We start from the raw sequence: 12,600 nt of genomic DNA on the forward strand, positions 1-12,600 counted from the left end.
GGGACCCAAAACTTCATGTCTTTTGGTAAGGGGAGGGAGATAGCTCATATTTAAAGCACAACAAACAAAAACCTATCACCTTCCCTCAAGTCTTGAAACCACTGAATTATTTTCATATTTATATAGATAGTTGCTAAATAATATGATAGATCTTCCTCTGGAATATATTTCATATTTGTCATTTTTGCTGTCCTAAGGAAGAGCTCAAGTGAAGGTCTACATCATCTCTTGATTAAATTCTTTTTTATTAGTTTTGTACACAGTATGTATGTAGCGATTTTTGTATCATCTTTAGCCTCCTCTCTGCCCTTCCCCCCCTCCACAGGGACCCTCCTTGTTGTCTAATATGGGTCGTGCATTGTGGGGTTAGACATCAGTTATGGATGGGAGGCAGTGTCTCTGTCTGTCATGATCCAATGTGTGGCTCTGACATTCTTTCCACCCCCTCTTCTTCAAATTTCCCAGAGCCGTGTTGGGTTCATTTTAGGTCTGCTTTAATGATGAGGTCTTCAGAGCCTCTGTGTTTCTGTATCTCTGGTTTGATAGGAGTTGAGTGTTCTCTGTATCTATCTTCTTCACCCTTGTGCTGGTACCAGGTTCACCAAGAAAGCAGCACTCTTGCTCATTTCCCCAATTACTCTTATTTTCAACGGGGGCCCTTTTGAGAGTACATTCTTTCAACTTTTTGGTGTTCTCTTTTTTCAGATCTATCCTCACCAAAGCTGCTTCTGCAATTAGAATCATCTGAGGTGTTATAAAAATGTTAATGTACACATCCCACCCCAAGATTCTACATTAATGCATATGGATAGGGGAGGTTTATTCATAAGGTAATTTTTGGTTTTATACTCTGCAGTTGATTCTATTATGCATCCAAGATTGTGATCTATTACTCTAATCTATTAGGTCTTACATTTGGATTGCACCAGAATACCCTGGACAGCTTATTTGAACAGATTGCTAGGCACCATTCCCAAATTTTCTACCTTTGTGTCATGCCTGCATGGTTCTCAGGTGAACATAATGATGAGACACCACAGACCACAGATATAAGTCTATAAGCAACATTAATATTTTTTTTCTAAATAACAGATTCTATAATATCAATTTTGTGTCCTAAAACCTTTAAAAGTTCCTTATTTTCTATAAAAAAATAGCACAAATCACTCTTCACAGCTTTCATAGCCATTTACCATTAGCTTCTGTGTTTCTATATGGCCTCTTATTTTATTAAGTAGAAACTTTGTATGGTCACATCATGTGTTGGTACCAGTTCCCTCCTCCCTGACCCCATTCCACTTTGGAGGGCCATCAATTGGATTGCTGCTATTCACTATGGAGTTGTGGGTTATGAATTGTGACAGCAACAATCAATCCTTGTGGTGGGGGGCAGGGGCAATGTCTTTGGATATTCCCTGTCACCCTGTAGTTCTTACAAACTTTCTGCTCCCTCTTCTGCAAAATTCCTTAAACCTTGGTGGGTGTACTTTAAGTCTCCATTCATATTGAACTGTCAGCAACTTCTGGATTTCTGCTTTGGTATGTTTTGAGTATCATCATTGTCTATCTATGTCACCCTGGTGCAAGTTGTTAGGCTTGCTGTGGAAGCAGCACTCTTGCTCATCAGTCCTGCTCATCTCACCCATACTTCTGTGGTTTCACCTGGTCCATAGCTGATGTGCAGGGGGTGTTTGGCCTCATTTCCCATGACTTTTCTGCACCATTTAAGCAGAACTACTGGCTTTTGGTAAGAGTTAAATTCTGTTGTCAACTTGATCAGATAAGGAAGACAACTTCAAATGGGTGGCCATCATTATAAAATCCCGAGTTTCCCATGTAACATTTCAATGCATGTGATTATGCATTATCGTCAGTTAGCACCCCCTCAAGGTCCTTTTCTTCACTCTTAGTATGCCCTCCCTTGTCATGTATTTTATTTTTTAATTTTATTATTATTATTATTTTGGTTTGTCAAGGTAGGGTCTCACTTGGCACAGGCTTACAACTACATAGTCTCAGCGTGGCCTTGAACTCACAGTGATCCTCCTACCTCTGCCTCCTGATTGCTGAGACTAAAGGCATGCACCACCATGTCTGGCTCTCATGTCTTTTATTATGAAACATAATTTAAGTTGTAAAAGTGTGCAACATCTCTTCATGGACATATCTTAAAAGAATTCATACAAATTGGCCAGTATTTAAGTGAAAAGAAAAGAAACTATTATGGTTTGAATGTGTGGTCCCATAGACTCAGCCATTCTTTTAATTGGGAATAACTTCCTCTTAAAAATTCTTTCCATCCTTTAATTGTTTGTGGTATTTTTTCATAGATAATAAGGAACTTTTAAAGGTTTTTCGAGCAGAAAGGTAATATTATAGAATCTGTTATTTTGAAAATAATACTAATATTGCTTATGGACAGTTTTCTACTTACATCTAATATTTGCTTTTGCATTGGTGCCAGCATATGTTCACATTTATATAAAGGGGTTTACTAATTTCCCAACAAATTGCTGATCTAAATACCAGAACACCTTGAAATCTATTCTTTCAAAAGAAAAGAACACGAGAAAACTGTTTTTGGTTTGGTATTTTATCTCAGAAAGGAGAAAACAGCTGATACAAAAAATTGTTACTGGAAGTGTGGTTGCCATGATAAACCTGATCCTGTGATTTTGAGTCTTTTGGAATTTGTTTGTGGGAGTAATGTGGCAGGATTTGAAACTTTGGACTAGAGAAGACTTTTTTTTTAAAAATTATTTATTTATTTGAGAGCAACAGACACAGAGAGAAAGACAGATAGAGGGAGAGAGAGAGAATGGGCGCGCCAGGGCTTCCAGCCTCTGCAAACGAATTCCAGACGCGTGCGCCCCCTTGTGCATCTGGCTAACGTGGGACCTGGGGAACCGAGCCTCGAACCGGGGTCCTTAGGCTTCACAGGCAAGCGCTTAACCGCTAAGCCATCTCTCCAGCCCTAGAGAAGACTTTTAATGCTTTAAGCAGAGATAATTGGAACATTTAGGTAAGAGTCTGAAAGACCAAGGTACAAGAAAAGTGTGAACTCTAGAGGATCAGCTTATGAAGTTTCAGAGAGGGGAAAAGGATTTTATTGAGAACTAAGCTAGAAGTAGTTTATGAGATATTATAGCAAAGAATCTGTCTGCATTCTTACTGGACCCTAAGAACATGAATGGAGGTGAGTTTAAAAGTAATGGATGAATTTGTTTGGTAGAGAATAGAATTCAAATCAGAATGGCATTGAATCTGTGGTTTTGCTTCAATTTTCTGCCATGATACAGGTCTCTAATGAAAAAAGTTAAATTCAGAGCAGAAAGATATGAAAAATATAATGTTTAACACAGAAATAAACAAGCTTCAAGTTCTAGGCCCAAGGACTGAAGCCACTTGAGCTTCAGTTGTTGGAGATTACCTCCATTAAAGGCAAGCCAACTGTTCTGCATTGTCATAATGGGAGGTATGCCCTGAGGATGAACTTTATCCATTGGAGGTGTAACATAGAAAGAAGGTTAATTATTTTAAAAGGAAAAGCCTGAAGGGGAAATGCTGAAGGCATCAAGGTCACCATATAGAGGCAGTTACAGCTGTGTCCAATGGGCACCAGGCTTCAACCCAACCATTAGGCAGAATTTAGCAGCATTGTTCACATGGTACCGGTTCTGGAAGAATGAAACTTATATAATAGAGAGGGTAATGCAGTATTGTGCTACATTTTCAGAAATATTTTGAACCTAAGCAGGGTTGGAGTCCCTGCAAGGATGCTCTCTGAGGCCACTGTGTGAAGATATGAGGGCGAACACTACATTTCAATGGAGACCCAGGATTTTGGAGATTTTAGTTCCATGTGGTATCTGCCAAGCCTTTTGGAAACCTAGGTGATCCCATCCTGAGTCTTACTTGTCAGATATGGTAGTTGCAAGATTTAGAGTTTCCTATACTTGGTTTCAGTCTTGTGTTGGTTCAATCTTTCTTTGATCTGTCCCTATTCTTTGTAATGTGGATGATGAAAAGTTCATGATCATAGTTATATTTCTATATGGAGTTGAAAGCCACCCTGGTCTACATGCACCCTATTTAAAATAAATAAATAAATAAATAAGTAAATAAATCCAAAAAAATTAAAAACACATAAAAAGAAAAACAAAGTGTGGCTTAAGGCACTAACATTATCTTAGTGCTCAGTAACTAGGTACAATTCTAGATGCCACCTCAGAACTATTATATAACACTTGGGTTAATGCTTGAAAGAGATTTGTACTCACGTTAAAGCTTGAGATATGGTCTGTCTATAGTACCTAGAAAAAATGTTTGATTCAAAGTAAGTATGAGACAGTTGTTTGTTAATTTGAATTACCTAGAATAGAAATACAAGATGATAGGGCATTATAGTTGCTGTTTCCCTCAAGCATGCAACATATGAATTTCTTCCTACCTATTTTGAATACAACAGTATGCATTGAGTGAAGAATAAGTCACAATTCAAGAGGAAGTACAGAGAGGCATATCCAAAAGTAGAAATAGCACTGCAGAATAATTTGTTATCTAATTACCAAAGTGATTGGCTCATGAAGATAATGAACATTGGGGTGACAAACCAACAACCCGGATTCCTGTGCTGGCATAGTCATACAATGAAGATGACTCAGTCCTTGAGAACATTTCTCTACTTTTGGTATTTAAAAAAATATTATATTTATTTATTTGTGAGAGAGAGGAAGAGAGAATGAGAGAGAAAGAGAATGGGCACACCAGGGCCTCCAGGTGCCACAAAGAACTCCATATGCATGCACCCCATTGTGCATCTGGCTTACATGGGACCTGGGGTATTGAACCTGGGTCCTTTGGCTTTGCAGGCAAGTGCCTTAACCACTAAGCCATCTCTCCATCCCTTATTTTGGTATTTTAACTATCTACATTCTAGAAAATTTTGATGTTCTATTGTGAATACATGAATGGAGTATTGCTTCCTATAATGAGTCACCTCAATGTAGGGATAACCCCAAATTTATGCATAAATAAATAATGATCACATGCAAGCCATTTCATAATTTCATGGCTGATACTATAGTATGTGTGGAGAGAAAATTTTCAGCTTCCATCATCAGGAATTAAGATCATTTTGTCAATTTTTATATCATTTTTAATTGTATAGAGAATTGCAGGCTGTTTAGGACTTTTTTAATTTTTTTTTTTTATTTGAGAGTGACAGACACAGAAAGAAAGACAGATAGAGGGAGAGAAAGAATGGGCACGCCAGGGCTTCCAGCCTCTGCAAATGAACTCTAGACGCGTGCGCCCCCTTGTGCATCTGGCTAAACGTGGGACCTGGGGAACCGAGCCTCGAACTGGGGTCCTTAGGCTTCACAGGCAAGCGCTTAACCGCTAAGCCATCTCTCCAGCCCCTGTTTAGGATTTTTGCATATACAAGAATCAGATGTGGAAGGGAATACAAACATTTAAAAATAAATACTATAGAAAGAACAATGGTAACACATAGACAAAACGATTAGTGGAATTGCTATAGAGAATTTCAAAGTTGGTTCTGAGCTTCCTGGCAGCTAAAATGAAAATGGGAGAAATTTTCAGTTCCATCAGGCCTTTCAAAAAAAAAATCAAACATTAAAATACCCTTTTAAAAGGAAATACATAATCAGAATACGTTTGTGCTATAACAATTATTTATGTTATTTATTAATATCCATTACATAGCTTTGGTTAACCCACTTTTCCCTCACCCCTGTTCCCTACCCTGCTCACTCTCCCACTCTCAGCATTTCCCTTTTAACTTTCATAAGAATGATGTTTTGCTATCTTCCTCAATGTTTTCCCTAGAAGCCTCAATTCCTCCCTTCCCTCATGGGTCCCTTTCTAGCTCTCCGACATATACACACTCTCTCCCCCACAATAACACACATATTTAAGGTTCTAAACTAGGATTAATATACTAGAGAGAGCATGTGGTGCTTTATTTTTCTGTACGTGGGTTACCTCATTCATTAAAATGTTTTCTAGTTCTATCCATTCCCTTGCAAATTTCTTTTTTATTATTTATTTAATTTGAGAGTGTGAAAAAGACAGATAGAGAGAGAATGGGCACACCAGAGCCTCTAGCCATTGCAATCAAACTCCAGATGCATGTGCCACCTTGTGCATCTGGCTTTTCGTGGGTACTGGGGAATTGAACCTGGGTCCTTTGGCTTTGCCTGCAAGTGCCTTAATTGCTAAGTCATCTCTCTGGTCCCCCATTGTGAATTTCTTAATCTCATTTTTCTTTGTGGCAGAATAGTATTTCATTGTGCATATGCACATTTTTATTGTCATTCCTCAATTGAAGTATAGATTGTACTTTCTAGCTATTGTGAACAGAGCAGCAATGAACATGGATGTTCATGTAGCTGTGACAGGATATAGAGTCCTTTGGGTATATGCCCAGCATGGGTAGAGCTGAGTCACATGGTAAATCTATTTTTAGTTTTCGGAGAGACCTTCACATTGCTTTCCATAGCTCCTATACCACTTTGCCCTCCTACCAACACTGAATTAAGGGTTCTTTTTTCCTCACATCCTTGCCAACATTTGTTGTTACTTGTTTACTTGATGAATGTCATTCTGACTCGAGTAAGATGGACTCTCACTGTAATTTTAATTTGCATTTCTCATAATTATTTTATTATATTGTTATTACAATATGCAAAACATTAAAGTGGGTATAGTTGTCTCATGTACATGGATTTAGGCAACTACAAAAGTGAAATATATGTATTCTAATGTATTTGTATAGTTATATATGTATATTTACATTTTATATAAGGAGCATGAATATATATATGTTATGCATGTATATGAAAATATACCAAACCAATTACCTAAAACTAATTACATTCATTTAATGGAAAGATGATGGTATTTTGCTTAAACTAAATCTTAACTGTTGGGCATGATAGAAAAAAGATGTGTTATTGGCTCAGTTTCATCTTGTGGACTCAATATATAGTGTTGGAATGACAGACAATGGTTTGGATCATTATTACCACTGTCATTATTTTCCTCTTTAATAAAAATATCATTTTGTAATATTGGGCTGTTTTGTTGATGTCAATTTAATAGTGCAGCCTAAAATTAACAAACGTTTTGCCAATGCAACACATGCATTCTTTGCCGTGATTGATTTTCAAGATGTGAGCCGAGTACATATTTTCCATATACACTGCACAACCAGCATGACTAACTGTGACAAACCAGAAGCTTACATCGTTAAAAGGTCTGCTCTGTGCAAGTTGGGGATATTTTCTTTCAGTTGTGGTGCTTGGATTTCATGTAAATCATGCATGTACATATGACATGAAAGTAGAAGTGTAGCTGTTTAGTAGAGTGAAGGGGACTAATGAAATGTAAGGAAGAAAAAGGAGGGTGGGCTGGAGAGATGGCTTAGTGGTTAAGCGCTTGCCTGTGAAGCCAAAGAACCCTGGTTCGAGGCTTGATTCCCCAGATGCGCAAGGGGTGCACATGTCTGGATTTTGTTTGCAGTGGTGGAGGTCCTGGTGCGCCCATTCTCTCTTTCTCTCTATCTACCTCTTTCTCTGTCTGTCGCTCTCAAATAAATAAAAAGTTAAAAAAGTTAAAAAAAAAAAGGGAGTCTAGGGTAGTTGGCCACTGGGGGAAATATTTTCCATGTACGATATCTATTTGTGTGAAAATTTTTAAAAAGAGGCAAAATTGTATCTATCATTACAACTGTTGGAAATAATGAATGAAATGGTCCTTGAAACATACTTTTATCAGTCACAGTTTAATCAGAGAAGCACAACCAGACGGAGATACATATTAAAAGATTCACTGCAAGGAATTGGCTTACACATTTTTGTGAGCTAGCTAGTGCAGTTGGAATAAATAGGAAGGTCAAGATATAATATATGTGCTTAGACAACAGGTGTAATCACAGGCAGCAGAATTCTTTTTCCTTAAGGAAGCATCAACTCTGTTCTTTCACATTGTAGAACTGGGTATATCCAGATTTCCCAGGATAATTTCTCTCACTTGAAGTCCAGTGATAATCATTTCATCCCTATCTATAAAATGCATCCACAGAAGAACCTAGATTTGTGTTCAGGTATATCAGTGCTGATAATAACTTGACAATGTTGACCATCATAATACTTACCATGGTGTGATGATTCATTTTAGGTGTTACCATAGAAGGATTAAGAAATATTTAGAAGCTTGAGTTTGTTATTTAAGTATATACTCCTGTGACAAAATACCTGAGGAAAGCAACGTAGGACAAAAAGAATTATTTGAGCTCATGGTTTTAGAGGGTTAAGTTCATTGTTGTTTGCCCCCATTGTTTAGTCAGAGTATTGTGGTAGCAGCAGTGTCCTTACCTTTTAGAGGTGAGATAGGAGAGGGGAAGGGGAGGTATAGAAGACGGGAGAGAGAGGTGAAGAGGAAAAGGAGGAGGAGAAGGTGAGAGAGAGGCAAGAATATAAGGATAAGTTACCTTCTACCAATCATGACCTATGGCCTACTTTCTCCAACTACCTTCCATATCACTAAGTTTCCAGAAGCTCTTTTTTATTCCCAAAGGTAGGGACTTTCTGTAGCCCAGGATGACATGGAATTCACTATGTAGTGTCAGGTGGGCCTTGAACTTACAGAAATCCTCCTATCTCTGTCTCTCACTTGCTGGGATTAAAGGTATGCACCACCACGCCTGGATTTAGTAATATTTAATAGATCACTACAACCGGGGTACCAAGCCTTCAATACATGTCCCTGTAGGGGACGTTTCATGTCCAAACCATAACATTGGCTAAACATTTATTTTGAGTGAATCTGAGTGGAACAGGTAGATAGACACACCGAGAGTGAGGGTAGGTAATATGCTATTTTAGGGCATGGAGAGAAAACAGATGGAATGTGGATTGGAATTTATTTCTTTTCTGTAGAGTTGCGATGTTGTCATTTCCTTCCTTGGATAACAGAAGTCCAGACTCCCTGGCCTTTGGATTCCTAGAGAAACATCAGCATTCTACCATTTGATTCAGTCTTTGTCTTCAGAATAAGAAACATATCAGCAGTTTTATTGGGCAAGAGGCCATCAAATCAGACACAGACTGAGCTACACTGTTGACACCTCAGGTTCCGCAGCCTATGGATAGCCTGCCATGACACTTGTCACACATCCTAATCACACGTGCTAATTCTGTATTATAAGCCATCTGTCTTCTTCCTTCTCTCTGTCTCTGACTCTCTCTCTCTCTTTTTCTCCTTTTGGTCCTGTCTCTCTGAGAACCTTTATAAATATAAACACAGAAGAGGGTACACGGTGACAGGTGATGGAGTGATATGTGATCATGAGACAGACAGAAGTGTTCTGAGAATCATCCTGAGGTAGAACAGGAGATTTGGAGTCAGAAAACCCTAAAATCAAGTCCAGTTATAGTAATATACTAGCCACATAAGTGCCGGCAGATGACCTTCCTTCACAAAGCCCCTGTCTCTTCTATATGGTACAATCCTTTCCACACGTTATGACTGCCATTTTACTTACTTATTCCACATTCTCTTCTCCTCCGTGGGGAAATTACCATACCTATTAATGGTTTTGTAAGGATTGAAATAAGTAATGCCTTAGCACATTTTTATTATGGTATCAGGCACACAGTGAATATACAATGGATGTTAGTCAGAAGTATACCTGTCTTCATTATCTTTTTTTCCCACTTTTTTATTTTTTATATTTTTGTAGTTAGTGAATATGGTCAAGTTGGTACCATTGTTAGCCTCCTCCCTGTCCTCCCCCCTCCACAGGGGCCCTCCTTGTTGGGGCATATGGATCATGCATTGTGGGGTTAGCTATCAGCTATGGGTAGGAGGAAATGTCTCTGTATGTCATGACCCAATGTGTGGCTCTCACAATCTTTCTACCCTCTCTTCAACAAATTTCCCTGAGCCATGTTGGGTTCATCTTAGGTCTGCTTCCGTGAGGAGTCTTGGGAGCCTCTGTGTCTCTGGATATCTGGTTTGGTAGGGGTTGATTGTTCTCTGTGTCTATCTCCTTCACTGTTGTGCTGGTTCCCAGTTTGCCGAGAAAACAGCACTCTTGCATGTTTCCCCAGTCATTCTTACTTTCAGCTGGGGCCCTTTTGAGGTATGATGGTGTGGTTCTCTCCTTAGGCTCTGCATTTATCTGAAAAAGAGAAGCAGATTCTCCAATGGAGAGCAAAGTTAGCACCACGTAAATGTGATAACCATTGTTTTTTATAGAGAATTTAGTGGAGAGTGGGCTCATTTTTGGATATGGTTCTGACTTGTTTCCCAGCTCCAGCTATGGGTTCCATTCCACTGAGCAGATCAGTTAGCCAAACTGAGAGCAGTTGGTTTCCCACCATGGCTGTGTGCCACTATTGAACTTGTGTGAGTATCACAACAGGTTATTTGCTGCTGAGTACATTAGACCATTGTTGCTTGGACAGATAACGGTCATTTCCCCCCAATTGCTCATGTAGCACCTTCCAGCACTCGACACACTGACTGTCTGGAGACTGACTCTCTTCCAGCTTCTAGCCATGTCACTCCATGATACATGCCAACAGTGTATGCAGGTGCAACAGTATATGTATGGGTGCAACAGTATATTTTCTTTTTTTTTTTTTAATTTTTATTAACATTTTCCATGATTATAAAATATATCCCATGGTAATTCCCTCCCTCCCCACCCCCACACTTTCCCGTTTGAATTTCCATTCTCAATCATATTACCTCCCCATTACAATCATTGTAATTACATATATACAATATCAACCTATTAAGTATCCTCCTCCCTTCCTTTCTCCACCCTTTATGTCTCCTTTTCAACTTACTGGCCTCTGCTACTAAGTATTTTCATTCTCACACAGAAGCCCAGTCATCTGTAGCTAGGATCCCCATATGAGGGAGAACATGTGGCGCTTGGCTTTCTGGGCCTGGGTTACCTGACTTAGTATGATACTTTCCAGGTCCATCCATTTTTATGCAAATTTCATAACTTCATTTTTCTTTACCGCTGAGTAGAACTCCATTGTATAAATGTACCACATCTTCATTATCCACTCATCTGTTGAGGGACATCTAGGCTGGTTCCATTTCCCAGCTATTATAAATTGAACAGCAATAAACATGGTTGAGCATGTACTTCTAAGGAAATGAGATGAGTCCTTTGGATATATGCCTAGGAGTGCTATAGCTGGGTCATATGGTAGATCAATCTCTAGCTGCTTTAGGAACCTCCACACTGTTTTCCACAATGGCTGGACCAGATTGCATTCCCACCAGCAGTGCAGAAGGGTTCCTTTTTTTCCACATCCCCGCCAACATTTATGATCATTTGTTTTCATGATGGTGGCCAATCTGACAGGAGTGAGATGGAATCTCAATGTAGTTTTAATCTGCATTTCCCTGATGACTAGTGACGTAGAACATTTTTTTAGGTGCTTATATGCCATTCGTATTTCTTCCTTTGAGAATGCTCTATTTAGCTCCTTAGCCCATTTTTTGATTGGCTTGTTTGATTCCTTATTAGTTAACTTTTTGAGTTCTTTGTATATCCTAGATATTAATCCTCTATCAGATATATAGCTGGCGAAGATTTTTTTCCCATTCTGTAGGTTGCCTCTTTGCTTTTTTCACTGTGTCCTTTGCGGTGCAAAATCTTTGTAATTTCATTAGGTCCCAGTGGTTAATCTGTGGTTTTATTGCCTGAGCAATTGGGGTTGTATTCAGAAAGTCTTTGCCAAGACCAATATGTTGAAGGGTTTACCCTACTTTTTCCTCTAGCAGTTTCAAAGTTTCCGGTCTGATGTTAAGGTCTTTAATCCATTTGGACTTAATTCTTGTGCATGGCGAGAGAGAAGAATCTATTTTCATCCTTCTGCAGATATTTATCCAGTTTTCAAAACACCATTTGCTGAAGAGGCTGTCTCTTCTCCAATGAGTATTTTTGGCATTTTTATCGAATATCAGGTGGCTATAGCTACTTGGGCTTACATCTGGGTCCTCTATTCTGTTCCACTGATCTACATGTCTGTTTTTGTGCCAGTACCATGCTGTTTTTGTTACTATGGCTCTGTAGTATAGGTTAAAATCAGGTATGGTGATACCACCAGCCTTACTTTTGTTGCTCAGTATTATTTTAGATATTCGAGGTTTTTTATGATTCCAAATGAATTTTTGGATTGTTTTTTCTATTTCCATGAAGAAAGCCTTTGGAATTTTGATAGGGATTGCATTAAATGTGTAGATTGCTTTAGGTAAGATTGCCATTTTCACGATATTGATTCTTCCAAGCCAGGAACAAGGGATGTTTCTCCACTTTCTAGTGTCTTCTGCAATTTCTCGCTTGAGTGTCTTAAAGTTCTCATTGTATAGATTCTTTACTTCCTTAGTTAGGTTTATTCCAAGGTATTTTATTTTTTTTGATGCAATTGTGAATGGGAGTGATTCTCTGATTTCATCCTCTGTGTGTTTGTTGTTAGCATATACGAAGGCTACTGATTTCTGTGTATTTATTTTGTATCCTGCTACATTGCTGTAGGTTTTGATCAG

The sequence above is a fragment of the Jaculus jaculus genome, chromosome X, assembly GCF_020740685.1.
Source record: "Jaculus jaculus isolate mJacJac1 chromosome X, mJacJac1.mat.Y.cur, whole genome shotgun sequence".
Lineage (NCBI taxonomy): Eukaryota > Metazoa > Chordata > Mammalia > Rodentia > Dipodidae > Jaculus > Jaculus jaculus.